Raw genomic sequence first — 7,897 nt, 5'->3', positions numbered from 1 at the left:
GCATCTGCTGGAGCTCGGCGGCAGCTCTGACAGGCAGGGGTTGTGCTCTATTGGATCCATACGTTATTCTGCGCAATCCGAGCCAAGATCCCACCGTGGGATTTGTGGGGCCTCGTCAGGAAAAAGCTCCAGAGCTCAAGAGGTTCCCAGGCAGCTACAACCAGGCTGCATCCTTCTTCTTCCTGCCCCAGGTGTTCCTCCCAGCAGAGACATCCCTTTCATTTCCACCACTGTCCCACCTCCCAGATAATTCCATTGGGGACCTGCTGGCTCTGGTGGTGTTCCCAACAGTCCATGGATTCAAGCTGTGCATCCCAATCCACCCAGCATCCTCCTTGTCTCTGGAGAAAAGCATCCCCAGATGTGCCCTCAGCCCCCACAGCTTTCCCTCATTCTTCACTTTCATGTCAGCTCTTCCCACCTTTTCCTTACTGGTCCCAGTTCCCTTCTCTCATTAGTCCCCAGCTCATCTGGGTGAATGGATAAGCCCCACATGGCTTAGGAGCACCAGAGTGGCTTGGAAATGCTTCGGTTTTGGCAGAGGACTGGGAAGCAGAAGTTCACTGGAGTAGAGAAACTCAGGGTGCTCCCAGTCATCAACCCAGAGCCCACCAGCGCCACCAGTACTGGGAAGGGCAGGAACCACGGAGAGGCTGGAGGAGCGAGCACAGCTCCTGTCAGTCTTTACAGCTGTGTTCTGCTGGATTCTTGGCCTCAGGGTCCATCTGACGGGCAGACACCACTCCTGGGAAAGCATCTTGGTTTGAAAGACAGGTGTCTGCCAAGGAAGGCGGGAACTGCCCTTGGAACGGAAAAAAAATATGACCCCCTTCCCTCTGAATTATTATAACTTTGTAATTAAGGTTCTTTCAGGAGACAATAAGGGGGAAAGGAACAGCAGTTCTTTACTAGGATGTATAAAAAGGCAAACAAGCAACAAAAAGAGCAGAACCCAAGCGCGGCCTCGCCCGCCTGCGGGCGCTTCCCCGTGTCTGCAGTTCCGGGCACGGCCACAGGGGGCGCTGCTGGCTGCCGGCCGGGCAGGGGGGCCATGGGTCCTCCGAGCCTGCAGGGGGCGCTGTGGCGCCGCGTTTCTCCCTCACGCGGCAATGGTGGGCAGCGAGGGAGGGCTGCAGCAGGAACGGCGGCTGGAAGGGCAGGGAGGAGCAGATCCCGCAGGATTTAAAGATGTGTCTGAGACTCTGCAGCTGTAGCAGGAGCCACAGGGTGAGTGTAGCAAAAAACCCAGGGCTGCGGCCTGGGTGAACGTGGCCAGGAGGGGAAAAGGGCCCAGGGTTCCAGGTTCTCCTCTGAGGCACCCAAGCAGGTGGTGAGGATCCCTTCCAGTGAGGCTGGGTGTCCCAGTGCAATGGCTGCTCTCACAAGCAGAACTTCACTTGTGGTAGGAGAGGACAGCAGGAGACAGAACCCTGCAATGGTGGTGAATTCTCCCCTCAGATACCAAGAGCAAGTGAGGGAGAGCAGCCAAGCCCAGCCCCTCAGGCCCTGCCAAAATCTCGAGGTATCTTTGCCCTTCCAAAGAGAAAACCCCCCAGGCAAGAGAGTAGCCAGCTGCACCCTTCCCCACCTTGGCCATTTCTTTTGTCTTTTAAATACCGGTCCTTACTTTCTCTTAGCAACAGATGGGACAAAATTCCGTGAGAGAAGGAAAAATCCTAACCCCCAACAGAAAACAAGTGCTCAAGGAGAAGGACAGTCCAGCCATTGAGGAGGTGGGAAAGAGGGTTCCTTATGCTGAGGAACATCATGGCTCAATTTTTCAGACCGTTGTTGGCAATTCCGGTCACTCCCAGGCACAGCTGGATGAAGTTCATGGAGAGTCTGGCCAATGTAGCCCTTGATGGTTTCCTAACCCCAGAGGGTGACCACCCCCCAAAACAAGGTGAAGCAGCCACAGGCTGTGCCAGCACCAGAGCCCTGTGCCAGGCCAGGTTTGCCAGGATTTATCCTGCAGGGTTCCAGGCAGGCCGAGGCAGAGAGCTGAGCCCACGAGCCCCTGACGAGGTCCTGAGCAAACAGATCCCAGCTGTCGCCCTTCCCTGCAGGAAGCAATAAACACACACCTGCTGTGAAGGGAGCTGTGGGGGCTCCGTGGCAGCCTCTGCCTTTGCCAGGAGGGATCTGCTCCCTCCTCCCCTCACCACCCCCGGGCAGAAATTCCTGTTCCTGGGGTGCCTGGCTGGGGGACATCAAGCCAAGGGTTGGACTGTGTCTGAGATGATGACACATCTCTGCTTCTCAGAGGGTTTTTGGGGTGGAAAGAAGGGAAGGCACCCCCTCTCCTCTGTACTGCCTCATGGCACGTGGAACCTGGAGGTAAAGTGGATTTTGGATGTTCTGCCACCACCAGCTGGGAGACCCCCAGGTCTGTATCCGGTCCAAATGAGCCTAAAATGAGTTTTGTCCCTCAGCATCCTTGTGGGATGCAGCTGGGAAAAAAATCATTGTTCCTGCTTTGAGCAGAGCAGCTCATGTACTTCAGTGGTGCTTACAAAGATGAATCCCTGTCTGGAAACACTTCCCCTGAATTAATATCCATTTTTTTCTCCATTAGCACTTCTGTCAAGACAGATTTGCTGCCCTCAGGCACTCAGAAACCAAAGTAAAGACCAAAAGCTGGGAACAGGGGAGTTGCCCCTCACCCTAAAGTTCAATATGGTTAAACAAAACCTGATTATTCCTATCAATCCTGCTTTCCTCCATGGAGCATTCCCGTGTCACAGCGTGGGGAGATGCTAACTCACTGCTGCTGCCTTTAAGGGAGATGTTCCTGCTTCAGACCAGGCCAAGGATCAGCTCTGAGTGTCCCCAGCAAGCAGCAGGATGCTCAGGGATTCAGCCTGACGTGCATCACCCCTGAGGGACAAGGAGAAGCTGTTTCCCATGGGAAGGGGGGGTGGAGAGCCATTAAGCAGCTCCTTACCCTGGGAATAATTAATCTGCAAAGCTGCCCTCTCCATGCTCCCATTTCCAAGGGGGAGCTGGAAAGGCTCCAGTCAGATCCCATCTCGTGGTAGGGGGTCCCTGCTCACCATCTACGGGGTCCTCAAGGGCATGGGAGTCCCTGCGAGCCTGGAACAGGGAGTCCCAAGGGCTGGGCAGGGCAGGGCCACCTTGGCTCCCCAGAGCAGCACCGGGAGGCACCCGGAGCGTGCCGAGCCTCGGGAAGGCTCAGCCTTTCCCCAGCCTCCGGGCAGCCTTGCAGAGCTGCTGCGTTTTTATTCTGGAAATTCGGGCAGCTCTCCAGCCCTCGGAGCTGTTCTGCAGTTTGGCTTTTAGCTCCTGCACCCAGGGCAGAGGCAGGAGCAGGGCTGTGCCCCCAGCTCTGCCCCACACACGGGGATCTGTGCCAGCGCATCTCATCTTGCTTTGGAGGGCTTTGGAGCTGGGGTCGGTGCAGCAGGGGGCTACAACCAGCCCTGCCGTGGCCATGGGCAGCACAGCACCCCCGGGGCCACGTTTGGTCCTGGAGACAACTTCAGTCCCGTCCTCAGTGCTCAGAGCCCAGGAGGAGGCAGCTCGGGGCAGGGGGCAGAGTCCCGGCTCAGCAGGGAGGAGGGAGATGGATGCAGGGGAGCCAGCATCCTCTGAGAAACCTTCCTGGGGACAAAGCACCAGGAAGCAGCTGGTGAGTGCAGCAGCTTTGCACGAGCCTGGAGCTCTGGAGAGCCAGGAGGGCTCGGCACAGCCTTTGGGATGTGCTCTCCCTGCCAGCACCTGCCACCTGTGGCAGCCCCTTCCCCAGCCCTTTGATCCGCCTCCAGCTCCCGGCTCTCCTCGGCATTCGCCTTGCTCTCTCTAGGGATTTTCCAGACCACCTGGGTAGAAGCATTCCTGCATTCCCCCGTGTGGCCCTGTGCCGGCGTCAGCTCCTGGAGCCAGCCTTGTCTCTGCCTCCATCACTGCCTTGCTCTGCCGTGCCAAAACCCAGGCTCCCAAAATACTCTGAATTTACAGAGCAATCACTTTTCCCCAGCTCCCCTGAGCCACCAGGCCTGTGGTGAGGGCTTGCAAAAGCTTTTTATTCGGATACTGGGAATTCATTGCTCTCCTGTGCTGCACCAGGCTGAACTGTTCCACAGCATCGCTGCTGGCCTTCAGTGGAGAGCATTCTGGAGGGCTGCAGGATGGGGCTGTGTGGTCTGTGCTGGCACTGGGATCCCCACCACCCCTCTCCAGCACTCCCTGTACCATGAAACCCCAACTTCACCATCAAAGCCAACCCCTGGGGTGTCTGTGATCCCTGTCACCCCATTATCTCCCATGGAGCCAGCCTGCAGGATGCAGCCCCTGCTCCCCCCTCTGTGTCCAAGGAGAGCCAGCCCCCGGTGGTTTCACCCCCCTCCTTCCCTTGCAGGCTGTTTTTCTCCTCCTCTCCTCCTTCCATCAAGCAGCAAATATGCTTTCAGAGCAATAAGACGGCTGTTCAGCCTTTGGAACAAATGTTCTCTGCCAGGCTTCGAGCACAGGGGCGGAGGGGGGACTCACACTGATTTAATGACAGTGATTTAAGCAATTTGATCCATTTTTATGGCGCATTTACAGTTAGGGGAAAGGGAAGGGAAAAAAAAAAAAAGAGGAGAGAGAGAGAAACACAGGAGTGGAACGGAGGCAGGAAAGGTTAGGGAACGCACCCCAGCAGGCGCTCGGAGAGGGAGAGAGGCTGTCACAAGCTGTTCCCCTGGCTGCTCTGCCAAGGCGAGGCCTCGCCAGCCTCCTGCGCCCAGCTCCGAAATCTGGCTCGTGTCAGCGTCAGCTCCCCGGGGCTGCAGCTCACCCAGGAGGTGCTGCAAAGCCTCCCCAGGTCGTGTGGATGCAGGGATGTGGGTTCAGGATAGGGCAGCACCTCGTTTTCATTGGGAAAATGCAGCCAAACCCCAGCTCTCAGCCTGCTTCCATGAGGGAAGTCCCCCATTCACCCATCCCTGCAAGAGCCCATCCATTTCCCAATTCCCTCTACAGGGATAGAAGGTACACTTTTGGGGTGCTGAGGGATAGCTGCCCATAAAAACAGACCAAATCCACTTGGAACAGAGGTGAAAACAGAACTCTGAGCTTACCCAGAAAACTTCAGCCCCAGGGAGCGTTTCACATGGTTCTGCTGAGACCTGGCCCCGCACTCCATGTGCTCTGCACGGCTTCATCCTGGCCCCACTCTGTATCTCCCAGCTGGCTCCCAAAATCCTAGAAATTCCAGCCAGATGTGGGTCATGCCAATGGACCTCGCTGTGGACAGCACCTCGTGTACCACGGGGCTCTCTGCAGGGAGGTGCTGCACCCGTGGGAGTGCTGCCAACCCCATCCTGCCCTGCCCTCCCCCTCCAGTGGGGAATGACCCCCTGTAAATCCGGGATGCACCAGCCCAGACATCACAGAGTAACAGAACTGGTGGCCAAACACTGCTTCTCCCTTGGAACAGACTTTGGATATGCCCACACTCAGGTTGACAACAGCTTGGCTCTGTGGGAAAAGGAAGAAATTCCATGCAAAATCCTAAAGGATCCCTCTTGGGGGTCCCCTCTCCCACAGCTGGTGGCTCTGTGGGGTCAGAGCTGGCTGAAGCATCTCACTCTGCCCAAATCCTCACATCCTTGGCAGCACCTTGGGGATTCAGTATCAGGGAAAACACACCTGGACTTACCCTGCTCCTGGCTGGAGAGCAGAGTCCTGCCTCAGGAAATCAGAGGGGAAAATGTCATTCCAAGAGAGTTTACATCAATAAACAGGGGAACAGCCTCTACCAAACCCACTCCATAACAAACTTCCAATTGCATCCTCCCCCTCTGCCTGCAAGGAAAGCCCTGTGCCAAGAGCTTCCCCTGTTCCCCGAGGGTTTGGGTGCTGGTGCTCCCTCACTTTGCTGCTCCACCACTTGTGCAAAGCAAGGGCTGTCCCAAAACATGGATCTCAACTCCTGATATCCCACCTGCAGTGCTCCAGCCTGCTGCAGGCACAGGGTTTGGGAAGCTGCAGCACCACTGAAGCCGTCACCCCCAGCACTTATGGATGATTTATCCAGCTTGATGCCCTTTGTATCCCACAGGAATGAGTTATGGCACCTGGGAGCTCCCTGCAGGATGGGGAAAGGGGCACCCAGGGACAGCACAGCAACGTGGGAGCTCCCAGACCAGGCTTTGGCAGCCCACACCTCCCCAAGGAGAGTGAGGATGGAAAAGGTTGCACAGAGAATCCATCTTCCTGCTGGACTGGTCAGTCCCACAGCCAGGAAAACCCTTCCTGGAAGCCGGTGGAATTTTTTCCTGCTTGCTTCTTTGGTTTTTATTATTTCTTTTTTTTTACTGTCAAGGCCCATCTGGAGGCTACAAATGCCCTGCAGGTCTGTAAGAGATGGGCTTTGAACACATCCCAAAAAGTTCTGCTTGGAGTGCCACCGTGGGAGCTGGTGGCACTGACACCCCCATGGACCCAGGGACATCCAGGAGAGCAGCAACCCCAGCCTGGCCTCGGGGGGTTGTTGCCTTTAAATACCTCCAAAGGAAGAGGGAAAAAAAGACAAGGGAAAAAATTCCAAGCAGCAAACAAAATAAATCTTCCTCTCCAAGCCAAAACAGAGAGAAAATAGCCAGGGACCTTGGCCGGGAAGTTGTTTATTATAGTCCTGGGGTTCACTGCCAATTCCAGCAGTTGGACAATTTTCCTTTTGCAGCCCAGAAATACCCCCCGCTTTGCTGGGTACCCCTGGGTGCTGCCAGGTGGGCTCCTCTCCTGGACTCCCAAAACATCCCTGCTCCAGCCACCACCTTGACCTGCCCGGAACGCCCCGGGCAGGCAGAGGGTTCGCTTTGGCAAAGGGATTTTCGGGAATCACCTGCAAAGCCGAGAGCGGAGCCCCAGCCCTGCCTGCAGCGGGATGCGCTGCCAGGCGCAGCTGCCCTCTGGCTTTGTTTCCAGGGATTAAAAGGGGAAAAAAAGAAGAAAGGACTAAAGCCCAGGAGAGCAGGAGCGATGGACACACCTGCCTGTGGCATCAAGCCGCAGCTGCTCCCCCTTCACCCCCAGGAAAGAGGCAGCTGCTGCTCGGTGGGGTCTGGGGGTCCCATGGGAACAGGGAATGCTGGCTCCAGGATGGGTAAAATCGGGATTGCCGTGTTCCCTTCGCCTCCCTCTCCTCATGCCACGAAGAGTAGGACAAAGGGAAAGGCAGGCTGCCTCTAGCACGCGGCCTTTTGTCTTTCAATTAAAAACAAACACAAAATAAGAGCCGGGAGGAGCCCGCCCGCCGCAGCCGCGCGGCTCCTTCGCACAGGCGGCTCCGCCGGCTTTCCTCAGCCCAAAGGAATCCGCGGGCTGGGAAATCAAATCCACGTGGGATGCGAGAGAACGCTCCTAAGGGGCCACACGCCCCCCTGAAAGCCCCCGGCCCCCCGGGGGGACACTCCTCCCTCGCAGAGCCGGCAGTGGCACAGCTCCAGCTCAGCCACGCTCCCCCTCCTCTGTTCCCTCCCTCCCTGCCATCCCTCTGGTCCCCAAATGTGGGCATGGCGATGGGAAGCTCCTGCCCTGCACCCTCCACAGCGGATCCAGCCCCCCAGGAGGATCTGGATGCCCCCAGCCCAGGAGAAGATGCTCATGGTGGTGTTTTACCTCCTGCACAATGTCATCGCTGCCTTCTGCAGGTGACAACGGCAGAAAGCACAGGGTCCTGGGCCACCAGGTGGGTGGGGGTGAAAAGCAGCGTGAAGAGGATCGAGGACAGCTTGATGTTGCAGAAAAGCACCTGGAGGCAGCACACCTGGAGTCTGGGAGCACTCAACACCATCAACAGGCTCTGAGGCTGCTGAGTGTCCTTGTAGGAAAGGACTGAGCCCCACAGGTGATGCTCAAAACACAGGAGATGCTCAGTCCCCTCTCCTCA

The 7,897-nt window shown here is 56.9% G+C and overlaps 1 long non-coding RNA gene across 1 annotated transcript; it reads left to right on the top strand.

Annotated features, from left to right (window-relative positions):
- The first annotated feature begins 1,104 nt into the window (after window positions 1-1,104).
- On the top strand, window positions 1,105-6,590 carry LOC135279433 (uncharacterized). Its single transcript, XR_010346675.1, has 2 exons — window positions 1,105-1,227; window positions 6,065-6,590. It is a non-coding gene; the product is annotated as an uncharacterized LOC135279433 (long non-coding RNA).
- Window positions 6,591-7,897: the final 1,307 nt, after the last annotated feature.

Source organism: Passer domesticus, chromosome 12, assembly GCF_036417665.1.
Source record: "Passer domesticus isolate bPasDom1 chromosome 12, bPasDom1.hap1, whole genome shotgun sequence".
NCBI lineage: Eukaryota > Metazoa > Chordata > Aves > Passeriformes > Passeridae > Passer > Passer domesticus.
This window is presented reverse-complemented; position numbering and strand designations above follow the sequence as displayed.